This window comes from Peromyscus californicus, unplaced genomic scaffold (assembly GCF_007827085.1).
Source record: "Peromyscus californicus insignis strain IS unplaced genomic scaffold, ASM782708v3 Scaffold_7__1_contigs__length_154581171, whole genome shotgun sequence".
In the NCBI taxonomy this organism is placed as follows: Eukaryota; Metazoa; Chordata; class Mammalia; order Rodentia; family Cricetidae; genus Peromyscus; species Peromyscus californicus.
The window spans coordinates 115,157,970-115,177,578 of NW_026294595.1; the positions used below are offsets into that span (position 1 = coordinate 115,157,970).

Consider the following 19,609-nt stretch of genomic DNA (forward strand, 5'->3'; position numbering starts at 1 on the left):
ACACAACATCACCACTCACATGGCTTATTAAATAATCATATTCTGTTGAAAACAGCTGCAGAATACACTATTAAAGAAGGAAAATTAAGCATTGCCAATTAAACTATGTGCATTCTTTAAAAATTATTAGTTTCAATAAATATAAAAAACAAAACTGTCTCTTTGAATTTATTCAAAACACTTTTGGATTTACTCAAGTATTCCTTTCATCACATTATCCTTGAACATACATGGAAACAATTGAAATAAATTGCTTAAGGTACTCAATCTTCAGATGTCTTGACTTTCAGTCCAGTGTATCTGAATGATTTCTTTCCATCCCAGTTGTTGATGTGTATAATTTCCCACAGAATATTGTTCTGTGGAGTTGAGAGAGTTGGTGATATAGTACTCCTTAAAAATGTACTCTGCTTCTTGCTGAGTTTTTTTTCTAAACTATTTGTACATCTGTTCTGCAAGATTTAATGTTGGCATTTCCTGATATTTTCAGATTGTTTTCAACCAATTACTAGGATTAATATCCTTTTCACAGATGATCACTGAATAACTTGTCTAAGTGCTGGGAGGTTGCATTTGTCTTATATCACCAGAAATAATAACTAAACTATTAAAAATCAAGGAACACTGTCAGTGCAACTCCAGCAGCAACAATAATTGCCCAAATTGTATTGTAGCACCTGCCAATTTTAGAATTGTTAAAGTGTTTTAAAATCTTTGAATTGGAAATATATAATAAATTTAATTTCAATGTAAATCCAAAATTTTGTGTGTGGGTGTGTGGGTGCTAGAGACAGAGTTTCATTATATAGCTCTGACTAGCCTAGTCCTTACAGTGTAGACAGACTAATCTTAAACTCATTGAGATCCACCTGCCTCTGCCTTCTGAGTATTGGAATTAAAGGCATGTGACACCACATCTGATGAGTCAGTTTTTATATTTTAATATTTGGGGATTTTTCCCTCTAATGAAGCCTAGTCTAATAAAAAATACTGTTTATTGAAAGTTACTAGATTGTATTTTAGCACATCATGATGTCTCTTTTTGAAAATGATAATATGTGGTGGGTAAGATGGTGACTAGCTATTTTTAAGGGTGCTAGGCAACATTTTGGAGCATTTGTTTGAAGTTATGCATCTGGTTTTAGAACAACGTAACGGTTTTAGAAAACTAGTTTGTTCCATGTGGAATTGACTCCTGAAAGTGCACTTCTTGTCACTGGAAATAAATATTCTGAGGGGTTCTGGATGAAAATCAGTCAGGTATAGTGAAAGTGATTTCTTTATGGTTGATGACTGAACAGTTGCCTAATGTGCCTGACTTGACTGTGAGAATATTGTTCTAAGATAATCTAACCTTGTATTTAGTGATACTCCCTTTCTGACCATTGTCAGTAATGTATAACATTACTTTTGGTGATTGAAATACCTGTGAGGTTATTCAAGGGCAACTAAATTCAGATAATCATTCTGTTTATAATTAAATGATTAAACACATTAAATCAGGCAATTCTTTGCAATATTGATTGGCCTAGTGGGAAAGTGGATCTAAGAAATGGTATTTTTTCCCTTAGACTTGCTTGTAAAATATTGTAAACCTGACTTTTTTGGAAGCATAGTCTGTCATTGATTTTCTTAGGATTTACTTGATGATAGGGCAATTGTGAATTTTATTTGTATTATTAATAATAAGGCAGTTTTAGGGAAATGACTCATCTACCTATCTACACCTCACACACCTTAGCATTGTTTTTTGATTTTTTTAGATAGACCTCGACAGAGCGAAATGTATACTTCTTATCTATAGATCCGTCACTGTGATTTGTCACTGTTTTCACTTTTTCTTTTCACTCCCCACCACTCCTGTTTTGTTTTATTCAGTTGTAATCCCTACCACTGTGTGACTTTATTGATGGATTATGAGCTGAGAGTTGAAGACACTGTCTTAAAGAAACACATTGGTTGGAGCTGGAGATGCCACTCAGGATAGTGTTCTTGCCTGGTAGGCAAAGCTGTGGGTTGGATCTCTGGCGGCGGCATCATCATCATCATCGTACAAAGCTGTGGCTTATAATAATAATTAGGCAAAGCTGTAGGTTGGATCCCTAGCAGTATAACAACAGATTAAAATAAATGAAAAAGTCAGATATGTGTGAAGCATAAAAATTCAAAGCAATACTGTTCCAGTCTTATGGACATATACATATATAAAAATACAAATCCAACATGGTGATAAATATCAAACTTTGATTTCCTTTGGGAGGAAAAGGAAAGCATTTTTCTCTCAAGCAGATTAAAATTTTAAAATTTTCTTTACACTCAACAGTGAATACTTAACTGTTTATTCAGTAATACTTTATACTGCTTTGCATATTTAAGCTACTTTATAATATTTTTTTTAAAAAAAATAGAGGAAGGTGGGAGATACAGCTCAATTGAAGATTGTTTGCCTCTCATCAACTAAGGCCTTGAGTTCTACCTTCGGCAAAAGGAGATAGTAAGAAGTAACTTATCAGTCAAACCAAATTTACTTGTAGAAAGTATAGTAAAAATAGTTAATCATTGTGTGAGAAAAGTTTAAATAGAGTAGATAATGGGAAATTATTAGGTGAGAAACAGGAATTCTGCAAGTAAATATATACACATAACAAATGTAGCAGTTTGTAAAATAGTAAAATGAAACTTTCCTGGTGTGAAAAAAAAAAAAACAACCTTCAAATAAGGCACACTGAAGAAAACTTCAGGTAAAACCAAACTTTTGAATTTCAAGGACCACCAACAAAGAAAAATCAAGTTTCCAGGTAAAATTAAAAAGGCCTAACTAAAAAATTAACTTGAAAGGTATTTGCTTCTTCTGTGTAGCCCTATATCTGCTAAGGAATAGTGGGAAAATTTCTGTAAATTCTGAGATGAAAGTGCCATGAACCTAGAGTTCTATGTATAGGCAAAACCTTGTCAGATGTGAAGATAAGATCATATTTTTTCAAAAGGAAAAATATCAAGTCTAAATAATCAATGAAACATAAAGTTAAATCTAAACAACTGCTAAGAATGTGCTTTTTAAGGGTTATACAGTTTTAAAGAAAGTACTTCCAATAAAATAGTCGACATGGAAGAAAAATGACAATTGAGAAATAAAATTATAGGTGATTTAGTACCACTTGTGCTAAAACGAATGGGAGTAGGTTGGAGATTAAAGAAAACTACACTGTGTAGTGAGCAATGTAAAGAATTCCTGTGTACAGAGTTGCAGGAGAAGGTACTTGAAATATTTGTTGGAAATTTGAGACTTTTGGTTAAAGGAAGTAAATGATCTGTTCATCAAGACTCCCCTATCTGTGCAAGGGAACTAAAGGTGTTTGAGGGGGCAAGAAAGCAAAGCATGGTGGCCCCCAACTGAAATTGCTGCCCTTGCAGGGCTGAGGGAAGAAAATGGTTAGTTAGCTCAAGGCTTTCTGAGGGGGACTCTGTGTCTGTGAACAATGAATCAAACAAGGTAAAGTGGTGCTGTGTAACATGAACAGCACTGAGTAGTAAGAAAGCGTGACACTGGTGCCACATATTTTGAGAAAATTTCTTGATGATACAAAGCAGGCTGAATGAGAGGAACAGAGAAAACCACAATTGAAAGTGAAAAGTTTTTGAGGTTTGGTAGACCTCAAAGAACTCTTATCGATGGCTACTAGAGTCGAGGGCTTCTATCCCTAACATGTGCACATGCCCTCCCATACATGTTTATAGCCCTCAAGTGTTAAATACTCCATGCCCACAAATAAACTAAACCTGAGGTGGGGTGTTGAGTCTAATTTGAAGGTAGATGGTTGCCTGGCATATACTAGGCCCTGGACTAACGCCCTCAAAATAAAAAATAAAAAGGAAAATAAATAAAAAGAATGAGAAATAGAAATATTAAACCAAATGAACAAAAAGTTCCAACCACTGAAACAAAACTCCGTTTGTGTTTTTAATGGACTCAAAGAATTGGATGGACTGTAGAGTGCTCATGAGATTAACAGATTTTAAAACTGTGTGGAGCAGCTGGTCCTCTGCCTTCCTCCTTTGTACAGGATGTCAACAGGAGTGTGTCCAGAGCAGAGCTGTGGCTTCTGTTGTGCACTTGATGATTCTGGAGGGTTTTTGACATGTGTTGAGAGTGTTCACGGAGAGAACTGAGTTTGACCTTAAACCTGTAACACGTCATTGGAGAATGACAGTGCCATAGATCTATGAGAGAAATCTAGTTAGATAGTTCTGGAACATTATTAATAATTTTGGCTATCACGGGCCACTAGAAAACCAATAATAGAAAATACAAAATTAAGGGGAGAAACTTACAGAAAGCCAACAATACAAAATAGAATGTTAACAACAACAAAAGATTCCTAGGAAATTGGAACAATGCAAGAAATAAGTAGAACTTAGTGTTGTTTTCCCAACATGGTTAGGATAAAATAGTCAATCAGGGCTTTTTTGAAAGATGAAATATGCCGAGGCCCCAGAAACTAAAAATCTGAGTGTTAAAATTTTCAAAGGAAGGAGTGGAAATTATCAATGTAGAAATAAAGTTGAATTTAAAGATAAAAGTGAGATGGGGCATAGAAATCAGCTACTTCAGTCTTCTGAGGAGACCAGAACAGAATAGAAAATAAGTAATAATAAAGCAAAATTCCTAGTGGTCAAGGATTTATGTGAATACTAAAATGAGTGAGTGATATTGATAATGTATTCATAAGAAAAGAAGCCAGGACATATTGTGAAGAAGCAAGATGTGAGAACAGTGTGGCAATATGATACTTGTGGTCAGAAATTAGTGCAGGTTCATAAAAATCACAGGAAAGAGTAAAGAACATGAAATATTAATAAAGGCTTCCTTTTGAGAAAAAAACAATGGAGAAATAAGAGGAATATTTTTCCTTTTTCCTTAACACAATGCTGTTCTGTAAGGAATGCTATTATTTAACAATTGAAGTAAAAGTTACATTGGATTAAAAAGAAGGTTGACAGCATTGAGGTAGCAGTGGTGATCTGGACCACTTTAATACTTGCACATAATCACAGACCTGTAGCTTCTTTATTTAATACAGGTTTCAATGACTTTTAAGAAACTGTTTTTTTTAAACTCTCACATAAGTATTTTCACATATTTCTCTGCAACATTTTACGTTTGCATAGAGTATTACTGTGAGAATGACCAATAATTCCCTTTTGCATATGGATTTTATGCATGATATATATGTAGAGAATACCTTAAATATGGATTTTTTCCCTTGAGGCAAGATTCCATACTGTAGCACAGGTTAGCCTGGAGTTCACTAAGTAACTGGCCTTGAGCTTGTGGCGATCCTCCTGCCTCAGCCTCCTTGAGTGCTGCATTTACAGGTGTGAGCTACTGTTGCTTTACTCACAAATTATAATCTCTGGCATCTTTTGTGGAAATGAGTCAGGATATATATATTAAAATAATGAATTGTGGAGAAAAAAAAGTCCAAGAGAATGCCAGTCAAGATTCTGAGGCATATTCTTATGGTTTGTTTGGGGTTGAGTGTAGGAATTGCTCAGTATTAAAATAGTAGTAATGAGAATAATCACAGAGATATGAAGGTGGTACTCTGGACCGCCTGAAAGGCTCCACCCTTTTTATGAAGAGATGGATATAGTCCTTGGTCTCAATATACCACATCTACTATAAACTTCTGAACCCTCCACCATCATTCAGGATACATCCCTAATGGTTGGAGAGATGGAGAATGTCATGGGAGAGAGAACCTGCAGATCCTTGCCTGAGACAAGTTGTGGAAAGAAAGTTTTACAGGTATTATTCTTCTTGTATATTTTACTTGGTGACGGTGCTTTAACTGGATAGAGCAGTTATTTTTTTAATGGAAGGGGTGGGTACTATGGGGGAGGTTTGGGAGATAGATGGCAGTGATAGAATGGAGAAGCAGTCTTTTTCCAAGAGTGGTATAAATTTTATGAAAAATAGTACCTTTCTGTTTTTGTACTGCTTTTACTGTCATCACAATAAAGGAAGTTATATCAGAGTCTTGAATTACAAACTCGAATGGGTAATAAGATTCACCAGGGACATTAGGTACATAGCATGCAGACTTAATAGTAATAGCTGTCAGTAACTTACAAAAACCAATGGAGAATGTTTAGAACTGTGAATTATATTGGTTTTTAAAAATTTTGAACATGTACTTTAAAACTTAATTTGCAACAGGCTTTTTTTTTTATTATCTCTCCTTTGCTTGTGTTAATTGGCTGCTTAACCATTTGACACCTGATTTACTTCTCAGACATGACAATGTTTAACACAGCTATGCATTTTAATTAAGTGGCTAATTAACTGCAGCTCCTTAAGTCTTACTTTCTTGATTTTTCCCTAGAGTAGTGGAGATTTAAGTGCTCAGAGTTTAGAAATGGCTTTTATGATAGCTCTAGTCTCACTACAGCTTAAAATACTGCAAACTTTTTTTTGACTGTGTGCCAGGAAATTTTATAGAGATTTTTCTACAAATACTTTTCAAGATTTAGCATATGATCATTGGTAATTCTCTTACGATTAGAAGTGATAAGAAATACATGTGGTTATAGGGAAAGTTGCTTTTTAAACAGAGCAGTTGGAACTTACACCTGTAACAACCTGTATGCATGTCTTTATAAATTGGCCAAGGTAAAATAAAAGCACACACCAGTAAAATTTTATTCAGTTTTTGGCTTTTTTTCCCTAGTGAGAATAAGAAGTGTAGCTTTTAAATGAGAGAATTTTGTATAATTTTCTTATTTATTTATTTATTTTTCCTAGCTTGGGCAATAGAAAAAGTCCTTTATCTGATCTTGTCTTCCAGTCCATTTTGAATCAAGGAAGACTCATTGAAGACTCCACTGAGAAGAGTCTACTTTGAAGAAGGCAAACAGACCAAAAGGGTGATAGAAACGTGCAGTTCTGTTGTGTGGGGAACAGTGTGAACTTCCTGAAGGCAAACAAACAAAAAGGATGGGAGAAACATGCAGTTCTGTTGCATGTCTAACACTGACCTTCCTGGACTCAACATTGGGAACTGAGAAGGGAGTTTAGAAATGACGGAATTTTGTGAGCTTTAAAGAAAAAATGCTGGTCTTTAGTGTGGACAGACAGTTGGACTTCAGATCTAGGACTGTGTGTAGTCATCAGTCTTGAACATTCAGAAACACTTCTTTGTTCTTTATGGATGATGGTAGCTGGCTTTCATTTCAGCAGTGCTTCCAAGATGAATACACATAAATAGTGTCTGCCAAAACCTAAAACATACAGTCTGTATTTATTACTAGAGCGTTGTAATGTATCCCTCTTGTATTTAAAAATTTTATACTACTCAACCTTAATTGTGACTTTTTGTCAATAAATAACCTTTCAAAAGAAGTATGGTTCCTATTCATGTTGTAATCAACTCTCTAATTTGTACCATAGACAGCTTAATAGAATTGAAATTTTATTTTTTCTTGATATTGAGTATGCAGTTTATGGTACATGAACTTACTGTTTGTTTTTCTTCAGATTTTTCTGAGACTTTATATTGCATTTATATTTTTTACAATAGCAATTTTAATACTAAATGTATTGTGATGTTAGAGAAGATGATTTTAGCAGAATACCTTTTATTTCTTCTGTGACAATTCCATACATGTAAACAATGTATTGTGATCATATTCCTCCCCAGCTCTCCATTCTCATTCCCTCTAAGTACTCTCAGCTTGTCTTCCTTTCACAGTGATGTCCTCCTCCTGTAATTCACTGAATCCAAGTAATATTGACTGGTGTTACTTCCTTGCCCTTGTGCCAGTAACCATAGCTACAGCAAGTTCACAAGTGTAGCTGTTATGCCATGTCTAGAGATAGCATTTCACAATATTCCTCCCCATCTTTGTCTTTTACCTTCTTTCTTCCCTCTCTTCCATGATGTGTCCTGAGCCTTGAGTGGGGTATGTTGATATTGATGTCCCATTTAGGTCTGAGCACTCAACAGTAACTTACTCTCTGCACTTTGGTCAGTTATGAGTCTATGTACTGGCTGCTGACTTTTGCTGAGAGAAGATTCTTTGACCAAGATTGAACACAACACTAATGTATGGATATAATCATAAATACTTAAAAGTCAATTTAATGACATGTTCATTTAGTAAACCAACAGTAGGAGGTTTCCCCCTAGGATGTATGACCTCCTGAGCCATGGGCTTTTGACCAGGTTTATAGTACCAGGCATGGATTCCTCTTTCCTGTGGAGCAGACCTCAAAGTGGTTGGTTATTGGAATAATATTTATGATACTATTGTACCATTGGGCACATCTTGCCTGGAAGGGTTACTGTAGCATGCAGCTGGGTAACACTGTTGTTGGATTTTCCCAACCACCAACCTGTATAGCACCTTCTATCATTATGAGAGCTAGCTAGCAGAAAGTTTTCAGGTCAGTTCAAGTTTGATTTCTCAATCTTCTGTAAACAAAGTGTGCTATGTCTTCATAGGGTCTTAACCATCTAGCTCTGGTGGGAAAACAAGAGAGAAATGGCAGTAGCCTGTGTTGTTTGGGGGTCTTTCCTGATTAGTAACTTATAGGCAGGTATTCCACATCTAGCACTGAGAGTTTTATTTAGTAATCCATTTTCCATCCATGCATGTTAAGTATGTTAAAATTCCTTTTAAAAAGGAAATTATATGTGCATATATATATATATATATACACACATAAATATATATAGTTTGTTTGTTTTTTGAGACAGGGTTTCTCTGTGTAACAGTCCTGGCTGTCCTGGAACTTGCTTTATAGGCCATGCTGGCCTTGAACTCAAAAGAGCCACCTGCCTCTGCCTCCCAAGTGCTGGGATTAAAGGCATGCACCACCACCACCTGGCAAGAAATTATATTTTTAAATTAGCTTACAAAGTGGTGGGTTTCCTAAGTTTTTTAAATACACACGCTCGTACCCACACACCCTTCTTCCCTCCCTCCCCCTTCCTTCCTTCCCTTAGTTTTAGTAGCTCATTCCCAATCCCTCCTCTTCTGTCTTCTCATCCCAATCCCTGCTTAAACCTTTAGCCCCCAATATTGCTTCACTCTATTTTGGTAATGCGTGTTTTACTATCTCCTCACCTCTTTAAAGCCTCTTTTCCCCCAGAGAGTGATTTGTATTACTTGTATACTAAAATTTGACAAATTGATATCAGATTTTGGAAATTATTATAAAAGTATGGAAAGAATCTTATAAATTGATTTGAATGATACAATAAAATGTGGGGATACTGTTATACAATAAGATGTGAAAATATGCATGAAGAACTAAAACAGGAAAAACTGACAAAAATCAGATTAAATAAGTAGACGTTCATAAATTGTTAGCTTAAGAAAAAAAAATAGCAGTTTAAAAAGTACCCTAAACTGCTGGGCCGTGGTGGTGCACGCCTTTAATCCCAGCACTTGGGAGGCAGAGGCAGGGGGAATCTCTGAGTTCGAGGTCAGCCTGGGCTACAAAGTGAGTTCTAGGAAAGGTGCAAAACTACACAGAGAAACCCTGTCTCGAAAAACCAAAAAAAAAAAAAAGTACCCCAAATTATTTCATAGTTGAGATCTTAATGTATATTTTTAAAACATTACAGTTATTAGCTTGTTTCTAATTCAACCTGGTCAAACCTGAACTCATCATCTTTCCAAACCTGATCCCCTTTGAACTTTTCTGAAGAAATGTATCCAGTTGTTTGAAATCATCTACTACTTTCCAGTGACAGCTGTATCATTTCTTCTAAATTGTTAGGTTTGTTTCTTTTTAAATGTCTTTGAGTCTCTATTTCTATCCCTCTTACCCTAAACATTTATTGGGATTATAATGGTAGTTTCACTTATTTGCTAAAGCTCACCCATTCTGTAGGCTTCTCAGAGGAAGCTAAAAGAAAAAGCAGATCGAATTACAGCTTGCCTCACTTCCTCTCCCTTAAAATTCATCTTCCATAAAGGACTCATCCAACGGCCTTTTATAACAGGTAAAGATCTTTGAAAGATTCATAGCCTTGCCTTAATCTTACCGTGAATGACGTCTTCTGGCAAGTTTGGAAACTGACCCTGTCTTACAGTCATCCTGAGCACTTCATGTTCATGGTCTTTACTTGGCACACAGTGTATGTAGCTGCTGCTATAACCACCTCTCCAACTTCACCTCTTTCCATGGTCCTTTCTTATGTAGAATTATCCAAAACACTTTTTGTTTTTATTTTAATTTTATGTTTACTTTTTCTTACATTAAAAGCTTATTTGTGGCATATGCTGCCTTATTTTTTCTTTCTCTATGCTTAGCAAATATCAATTGGTATGAATTGATATTTGTGGAAATAATTCTTGCAGCTCTTAAGTAATGGGAAGATAAAACTTACATTGTGAAAAACTGTTTCTTGCTTTGGATTCTTGAATATTCTTTTAAAATTGGCCTTCATGAGAGCACAGTGCTTCATAGTTAGTAAATACTTAGTTAACAATGAGTTAGTTGATCAGTTTGAAATAAAAATTGAATGTAAATATGATGGTGTTTACAGTTTTTATATTTCGTTTCCATTGCTGGTGAGCACAAGGAAATTCTGCAACGCATATCTTCAATTCCTTTTTTTTTTTTTTTTATAACATTTGTTTGTGTAAACATGGGTAGGTCAGAAGACAATTTACAAGAGTCAGTTTTCTTCTGCTGTATGGGCTCCTGGGATGGAACTTGGGTCACTAAGTGTAGCAGCAACTGCATCTTTCTGGCTCAGTTGTTTCCTTTTAAAACTAATTTGACTGGAGTTTTTCTTCTTTGTTTTTCTTTTCCTCAGTAAACATCAATTTGGTTCTCTTTTCTGAGCCAACACAAAGGTGGTATTTCCTGTCTGTGAAATGAGTTGGTTTATAGAAGCTGTTGCAGCAGAAGAGATGTAGAAAAGAAAAGGTAGTCATTGGAAGAAAGCAAGAGATTTTCCTTCCTGTGTATAGAAGATACTGCTGTTGAAACACTGACGGAAATTGGAATTACCCACTTTACTGAATTGCCAATTAAATGTAATATTTAATTATTTTCTCCTTTTCTAGGCTGAATAATAGATGCCACTTAGATTTAATTAGTCTCTGGAACTTGATTGAAATGCTTGAAAAGTTATTAATTGGTAGTTTTAGATATTTTCATGTTATCTCTATGTGATACTAATTTCTAGTATGATTTATTCAAGATTCACTTAATCTTTCATTTCAAATAAGTACTGGCTGTAGCTCAGTGGTAGAATACTTTCTAGGTCCATGAGCCCTTGTGCCTATTCTTAGTGTTGCAAAAGAAATAACAACAACAAACCAAGCAAGTAGAATAATGTGCAAATTACATTTCATCAAAGGTGTTAAGATAAACAGAAACGGCTTCATAAATGCTAAAATGTTTTACTTTGATATTTAGTCATCTTATCCTGAAGTCAAGATAAAGAATTTAGTAAAATTGTATCAACTACAAACCTGCCTTTCAACAATAGACTGTGAAACTCTTAATGTTCGCCTTCCTTTTCATCATTTTGCATGTAGAGAGTTTATTTGACTCTCGTTGAGAGAATGAATTCATCCTTAAATAGTGTTCTTTCTAATTTTCATCCTCAGAGATTAGTTTCCAAATTGCTCCTTGGTGGTTGTACAGATCTTTCTCTGTCAAAATGGTTCACTTACAGTTCTAAAGACTTGAACCTCTCACTCCTGTCCCACCCCCACAAGTTCACACACCATTAGGCATTTCACTTAACCAAGACAGCAATCCTCCTACCTTGAAACTCATATTAAAAAGTCTTGTCAAATGATTTTTTTGTATGATGAATTTTCATATTCTAGAAATAGCTCAAGGTGAATATTCCATTTGATACTGCTTTCTAGTTGAATTATTAAGTGTTCTTCAAATAAAATTGCCAGTCATCACCAGCTTATTTCTTGAAATAGGATCTTTAAGTTTAGCTTTCACATGTTTATTTATGGTGACTTGTGTTAGTATTGTAAAGGCATAAAACTGTGTCTTTTTATTGCTTCCATGTAGAAATGGACCTGCCCATAAACAGCAAACTGCAGTTTATTCTATCAAGGCTGTTGTTGGTTTCCCCATCTCTGACCACTATGGCTGTGCATTTGGGGAAGCAGACACATCTTCACTTTCTGGAGCTTACAGGCTATATGTCACAACACCTTGGCCTGTCCCTGGCATACATGCTGTTTACCAAATGCCTCCCTATGAAATATTCAGCATGTTATTGACAGTGGGCTGATATTGGTTCCTGAAATGATATGTTCAAGTTCAAATTCCCAGAACCTGTGGTGACCTAACTTAGCATAAGGACTTTTGTCTGTTTCTAAGATTGATAGCCCAGAGACAAAGAGGGCATTTGGATTACCTGGTTGGCCTAAGTCAATGACTAGTGTCATGGTGAGAAACAAGGGAAGGGACAGGAACAGGACGAAACATGGGGTACCATGGCCACAAGCCAAGAGGCATTTGGAACCATCAGAAGGTGAGAGGTGGGAAGGATCCCACCCAGAGACCCTGATGGAAGTGAAGCCTGTCTGCATATTGGAAGAAGTAATTTGTTTCCTAGGTTTGTGACTCTTAAAAGTAGGTAGAGTTCATTGAATTCAGAAGATAGTCTTCTTCGAGTTTGTAGAGTCATAAGGGAAGTGCCAAACTGTTTGAAATGGCTAAGCTGTCATGGCTGTTGGGGACTTGTTAGGTAAACTCCTTTCAGCATTTACTGAGAGCTTGCTCCTTGGTCAACTGCTTGCTAATGTAAAAAGGGCTCTCTGATGGAGGATGTTTGTAGAGAGTGATTTCTGCCAGTGGTAAAAGCTTTCAAAGGATGATTCTTAGATATTACGAAGAAAACTTAGAGTAGATGTAGAAGGATGAAAAATTCCATGAGTAGTGAGTTAAAAGATTGGGTAGATGTGGACATCCTAACGCTGTGAAGGAAATTGCCTGGTAAGTGACATTGTTACAGTAAAAACGCATAGAAAACTGGAGGGTGGAAGATGCATCTGCAAAAAACACAGGGGTTGTTTAGTCATAAGAAGTCCTCTTGGCCTTGGGTAGCCCCTTATTTTGGAGTAAAGAGGGTCTCTTGAAGTGGTTAGTTTTGGCATTTGCAATTGAAAGGGAACATTATAGTAAGATTGGGGGAAGAACTGGAGGGACAAAATTTAAGACTTAAGCCCAAGAAGCCCCAGTTTCCTTAAGAGATCTAGAGGGTAAGATGAACATGGGCGGTAGAAGTGCTCTGATGCTCCGAGAGAGGTTGGTTCTGTAGAGAAAAGACATGAAGCACATTTCTCTTACCCTGAGGAATTCTCACTTGAAAATTTGGTATCTGTGTCTTATTAACATAACAGTATCACTGATTTTGAAAACTGGTGGCAGTTGCACTAGTACCAGAAAGAAAAGAATGAACCAGCATTTCTGTCAGATAGACTGGGCATTGCCTACTAACAGCAAGGAGGGTTATAAGTAACCGTACACTTTCAAGGAAAAGTGAAGAGTTAAGATTGACCCTGTTAGATTGAGATGTTTATAGAATTAAAAAAAATATATAGCCCACTAAATGAGCAGGTTTAAGAAGTTGTGTAGAGATTGAGATATGGAAAACCCTCTGTGAAGTGAGTTTTAATGTCACAAGACTAAAGATGGAATGCAAGGAGCAATAAGCTTTGACAAGGACTGCTGAAAGGGACTGTAGGGAACAGTTGACAACAGAAGAAATCAGTGCTTTGGGTCAATACATTGGTATTTGACCAATGAATATTTACCTTCCTTGGATGCCAATGAGAAGTTTTATGAAGTAGTCCTTCAAATGTGGCTCTGGTAAGTTTGTCAAGAGTTTCAAAGAAGCCAGAAAACTGAGTTGTGACAATTCAGGCAATGGTGCTCTCTGACCAGAAGTCATTCTTGCCATTTTCATTCATTAAAGGTGTTTCTCAATGCTCAGTGTTCCAACTGAACAATCTATTTATAGACACATGTTTGAGAATAGTCCTATATGGGATACAATAATTTTATTACTGTCAAATATATATGTAAATCATAAAAATATAAAGGTCTATGTGATCATTTCAAATGGCAAGGGTTCTGTGTACCAAAGCTAGTATGGAAAACAGTATTTTTATATTTATACACTTTCCTTTTTAATCTTATAGTTGTCTGTTTTGTGAAATTGAAGCAAATATCTATACATTTTAGTTAAAAAGTGGGCATTGATTTTCTTACTTAATCATGATATCGTGTTTTAAACGTGCTTCAAAGTTATTCAACCACAAGAACACATTTTGTTTTACTACCTAAAAAACGAGCATTAATAGTGGAGTGGGTTGTAGTTTTTGTGGTACCTCCTCAAGCAACTTTTTTTTATAATCTTTGCAATGCCGCCCTCTAGTGACGGCTTTCCAACATGCATCATTTGAGAAGTGGGCCCTATCTGGATTTCACTAGTTCTTTGCCTTAGCCTGTGTTTTCCCCTTCTCATTGGGTAGTTTTGTTCTTCATGCCATGGTTTTTTAAATTATTATTATTATTATTATTATTATTATTATTATTATTATTATTATTATTATTATTATTTTGGTTTTTTTTTTTTGACGGGATTTCTCTATGTAGTTTTGGTGCCTGTCCTGGAGCTTGCTCTGTAGACCAGGTTGGACTCGAACTCACAGAGATCTGCCTGCCTCTGCCTCCCGAGTGCTGGGATTAAAGGCATGTGCCACCACTGCCCAGCAGTTTTTATTATTGAATGACATAAGGAAGAGATCATGAGCTTTGGAGCAAAAACTAAAATTAATCGTGAATTGTCACACTTTCTTGTATTAACCTGTGCATTCCTTAATAATCATCAACTTTATTCAGTGTAAAAAATGACCCATTGAGTATAGAATTTTCTTATATTAGTCTGCTCTATAGATGAATAAAGTCCCTTTATTATTGTCAATTTATGTTTTAGAATTTTTCTGTTCAGATATTTAATTAGGTTGGAAATATGTATATATTTGTTTTTTTAGGCCCTGTAATTTGTTTTGAACTGTATTTTCATACTCTCTAATCAAATAAATTAGTTTTTTTCTAGGTTTTTCTAATAATTTAGTTTTCCAGTCTCTCTCCCTGCCCCCCGTGTGTGTATAAGTTTACTGTTTACTTCTTAGTGCAACTTTGACTAAATGCCATTATCTGTATCTATATATCTGTATTTATATCTGTATCTATACAGATAAAGTTTGTCATTATTTGGTTTTCAATAAAAAAGACCTGTAATTTCCTTGATCTAAAAGGTACTTAGGGGCCAGGATATGACTCAGTTGGTAAAGTGCTTGAAGTGCAAATGTAAAGACCTAAGTTTGAATCCTAAGCACCTATATAAAAGTTGGGCATGGGGACATGCATCTGTATCCTGAACAAGGCAGATCTCCAATGCTGCCTAGCCAGTCAGTGAGTTCTGGATTCTATGAGAGACTTTGTCTCAAGAAATAGGGTGGAGAGTTCGAGAAGAGCAACATTTGATGTTGACTTCTGGCCTCTGTGTGCACACACACATACAGTACTTATGCATACATCACAACAAAAACAAAAACTGTTTAAAATGATTTCAGGTATTTTGAAATTGTGAAATATGTGTGTTTAAAATATTATTAGAATAAAATGTGATTTTTTCCTAAGAATTTATTTTTCTTTTGATACATTTTAAGCAGTATTTAAAATGTTTCCCAGCCATTGAGGAACAAGGTGCACTTTCTGTGGGTTATAAGGTGTTGTGTGTGTATTACTTAGATATACTTCATTTATGACTGCTTCAACCATTGTGTACTTAGGAGAGTTAAAGTTATATGTTACTGTTGTTTGCTTATCATTTTCTCAGTTCCCAACATGTTTTAGTTATACACATTATTTGATTCTTAAAAAGTTCATTATTGATACCTTCATAGTGGGTTTTACTTTTTGCTAAATAACAGTATTCTTTTTCAATAAATTTTGCAGGTCATTTGGCTAGCCAAATCGGAGGAGAAGAAACTTGACCTTGTTTCCCACTGTGCACAATTATTGAAATTTTATATGTGAAAAGCAAAATAATGAAGCCTCTAGATACCTTCCTTGTCTTCAAGTAGGCTAGCATTTCTTCCTTTTTTTTTTTTAAAGCCTGGAGAATGAGTTAACTGTCTCTAGAGAGGAGAGTATTGGAGTTCCTTCCAGCACTTACTCCAAAGAAAGGAAGCATAGAAAGTGTTTCCTTTTAAAAAATTTTAAGTCTTTTTTGTTTCTAAAGTTTTATGATTTTTCTTTATATCCTAGGTCATGCATATATGTCTTGTTATTGCTTTTCAGGATTGTATAACCTTTTCTGTATTTTCACCATTTCATATACACATATAATTTATTGTGATTATATTCAGTTTCCCTTATTTTTTTCTGCCATCTCCTTCCTTTCCCTCTTTCCCTCTTCTTCTTACCTAGTCTCCCAGTGGCTACACCATTAGAGAAAATGACCTCCTCTTTCCCAGAATCCATTAACAGTTACTAGCTCCTCAGGAATGGATGGAATCTCATGGTCACCTCCTCTAGTCGTGATGGAAAGTTGGAGGACCTAGATAAGTGCAAGCATCCACAGCTGCTGTGTGTTCATGGTTGTAACGATAGTGTCACATCTGGATGGCAGCATTTCAGAACAGTCCTTGCCATCCTCTGGCTCATTATGTTTTCCTCCACTCTCTTGTGTGATGCTCCTTGGTCCTTAAGACAAAGAGTGGTGGTGATGTCCTATTTAAAGTTGATCACTTATCGGTCACATATTTACCAGATAGGTGTCTCTTCATTAACCACTACCTCTGCAGAAAGGAGCTTCTCTGCCCGTTCCTGAGAGCTGCACTAGTCTATGGACATAAACATAAATATGTAGAAGGCAGTTTGATATGTTCATTTAGGGAAACAATACTGTGTTTTGCTTGGATCTATTCCTTCCCCCTACCATGGGTTTTGGACAGGGTTTATAGTAACAGGCATGTACTATATCCCTTCAATCAGAATGTCTGTTTTAAAAAAATAACAGATTCTTGTGAGGTTGTGTGGAAAAAGGGAACTCACATTCAGTGTTGGTAGGAGTGTAGAATGGTACAGTCACTATAGAATTCAGTATAGTAGTTTGTCAAAAAGCTAACTATAGAATTTACATATGATCCAGCTACCACACTTGAGTATATACTTGAAGGACTTTATGACCTATGACAAATATACTAGTATATCCGTGTTCAACAGGTGTCTGTGTAGTAGCTAGGAAATGAAACCAGCCTAGGTGTCCACCATCTGAAGAATGATAATGAAAATGAAATACATATACATAATAGAATTCTAGTCAGCCTTAAGGAAATAAAACTATGAAATTTGCAGGAAAACAAATGCAACTGGAAAATACTGTACTATTTAAGTAAACCCGGCACAGAAAGATGCTGTTCTTCCTCATATGTAGATCCCAGCTTTGGATATCGAGTTCTGTATTTAAATTTGAGTCAGTATTTATCGGGGCTAGGAAGCAAGAAAGGGGAGATGAGCAACTAATGAAGAAGATATAGTAAAGCATAGAGGGTATGAAACTGTGTGTGTTGGGGGTAGATGGGAATACTAGGTGTTAAAAGGCTGACACAGGGTTGGATCAAAGGGTTGAGGTAAGTGGAGTTGGAAGAGGGTTAACAAAAAGTAAGGATTAGTGATAAAGCCATATGTAAACTGCTACTTTATAAACTAAAAAATATATCTTAAAAATTATGCAACAAAAACAGCTTGCTGCGGTAATTCTCCTTATGGTTAGATAATGCTGCTTCCAGAAGTCATTGATTATTCAACAAGAATCTTTGTGCCAGGTGTGGGATACCTCTGTATGAATTATTGGCCAGCGAGGACACAGAGGCCCCTAAAAGGATAGATGCTATTGCCATTACTCTTGGTGACCTACCAGAACTAGATAATCCAGTAAGACCCTATTCCTGAGGACACTATTGTTATCAATTATATAAAGAAGGCTCTGGCGGGTAGAGAACCCAGGTGCCCCGTGGCAGCTAAGAGACAAAGATGCCATGCAGACCGTGCTCAGTGAAGAGGTTTATTTAGTGGGGAGAAGTGAAAAGGGGGGAGAGGGGAAGAGAGAGGGAGCGGCCCGAGGGTCTGCACACCTCCTGGGAGGAAAGTGGAAGAGGGGAGGAGGGAGAGAGGAAGAGGCGGGGTTTTCCCTTAAGAAGAGGCTTCTATGTCAGGGCATAGGGTGGCGCCAAGGGGCGAGATCAGAATATTAACAGCTACACATTTTGACTACAGGACACTGAGAAATCAAGGTAGAACTAAACTGGAGGCTTCCTCTCTGCTGGCTAGCATTCAGTACCAGAAAGTCAGGCTGCTGGGAGAGAAAACTTACCAAGGATCTAGCTGTAGACCATGTGTGATATAATACCTACCTTCCAGGCAAGATATGCCCACCTGTGTAATAGAGTCATAACTATTCTGGGGATAACTAACTGATTTGTGATTGGATTTAAACCTCACATCATGGGAGGGAAGCACACATACGATGCTTTAAGTCTGGTTAAAAGTATTTCCTGCCAGGCGGTGGTGGCACTTGGGAGGCAGAGAGCCAGGCTGCTCTCTGTGTGTTCGAGGCCAGCCTGGTCTACAGAGTGAGATCCAAGACAGGCACCAAAACAACACAGAGAAACCCTGTCTCGGAAAAAAAAACAACAACAACAAAACAAAACAACCCCCCCCAAAAGTATTTCCTAAACAGCACAGAAAGCAAAACTAAACAATCTTCAATGGCATAAAGGAAGAGACTTATAACCTTTTGAACATTGACAAGAGCCTGTGTTATAGGTTTTAATAGAAGATATAAAACAAACCAAAGAATATTTGCAGTGCATATGTTTGACAAATAACTTTTGTCTGTATTAATCAATCTGATAGACAGAAAACCCAGCCCCCCCCCCCCAAAAAAAAAAAAGGGAAAGAGAATTGATCAGGTATTTAATAAAAGAGGATACTTAAATGGTATGATGGTTAGTTTTCATGGCCAGCTGGAGTGGATTTAGATTTCTATAGCTATGGCTGTGAGGTTTAATTGTTGAGGGAAGACTCACCCTTAATGAGAGTGGCAGCAGTCCATGGACTGGGGTCCCTGACTCAATAAAAAGGGACAGAACAGAGACTGAGCTTAACACCAGCATTCATCTCTCTGGGCTTAACCGTGAGTACATACAAGCTTCTGCTCTCATGACTTCCCTACCATAATGGGCTATACTCTGAAAGCAGGATGTAAAAGAAACCCTGCCTAAGTTGTTTCTTGTTAGGTCTTTGATTACAGCAATGAGAAAAGTAATATAAGTAGCTAATAAAAGTGCTAAAAATTTCTAGTCAACAGGTTAATTCTGTTTAAAACTGTAGTAAGATAACCTTACAACACTAACTAGAATGGTTAAAAATAAAAAGATGGAAAATATTACATGCTAGTAAAATACGAAGGACAATGAAACATCTGTGCTGCTGCTGGGAGCATAAATTGGGAAAATCATTTCTGAAAATTGTCCA

General features: G+C 36.3%; 1 protein-coding gene and 1 long non-coding RNA gene across 9 annotated transcripts in view; both read left to right on the forward strand.

Annotated features, from left to right (window-relative positions):
* The window catches only part of Macrod2 (mono-ADP ribosylhydrolase 2), a 1,966,896-nt gene that overhangs the window by 16,669 nt on the left and 1,930,618 nt on the right, over nt 1–19,609 (forward strand). The window lies entirely within an intron of this gene.
* Nucleotides 5,714–18,797, forward strand: LOC128102358 (uncharacterized). Its single transcript, XR_008215389.1, has 3 exons — nt 5,714–5,809; nt 6,849–10,013; nt 10,833–18,797. It is a non-coding gene; the product is annotated as an uncharacterized LOC128102358 (long non-coding RNA).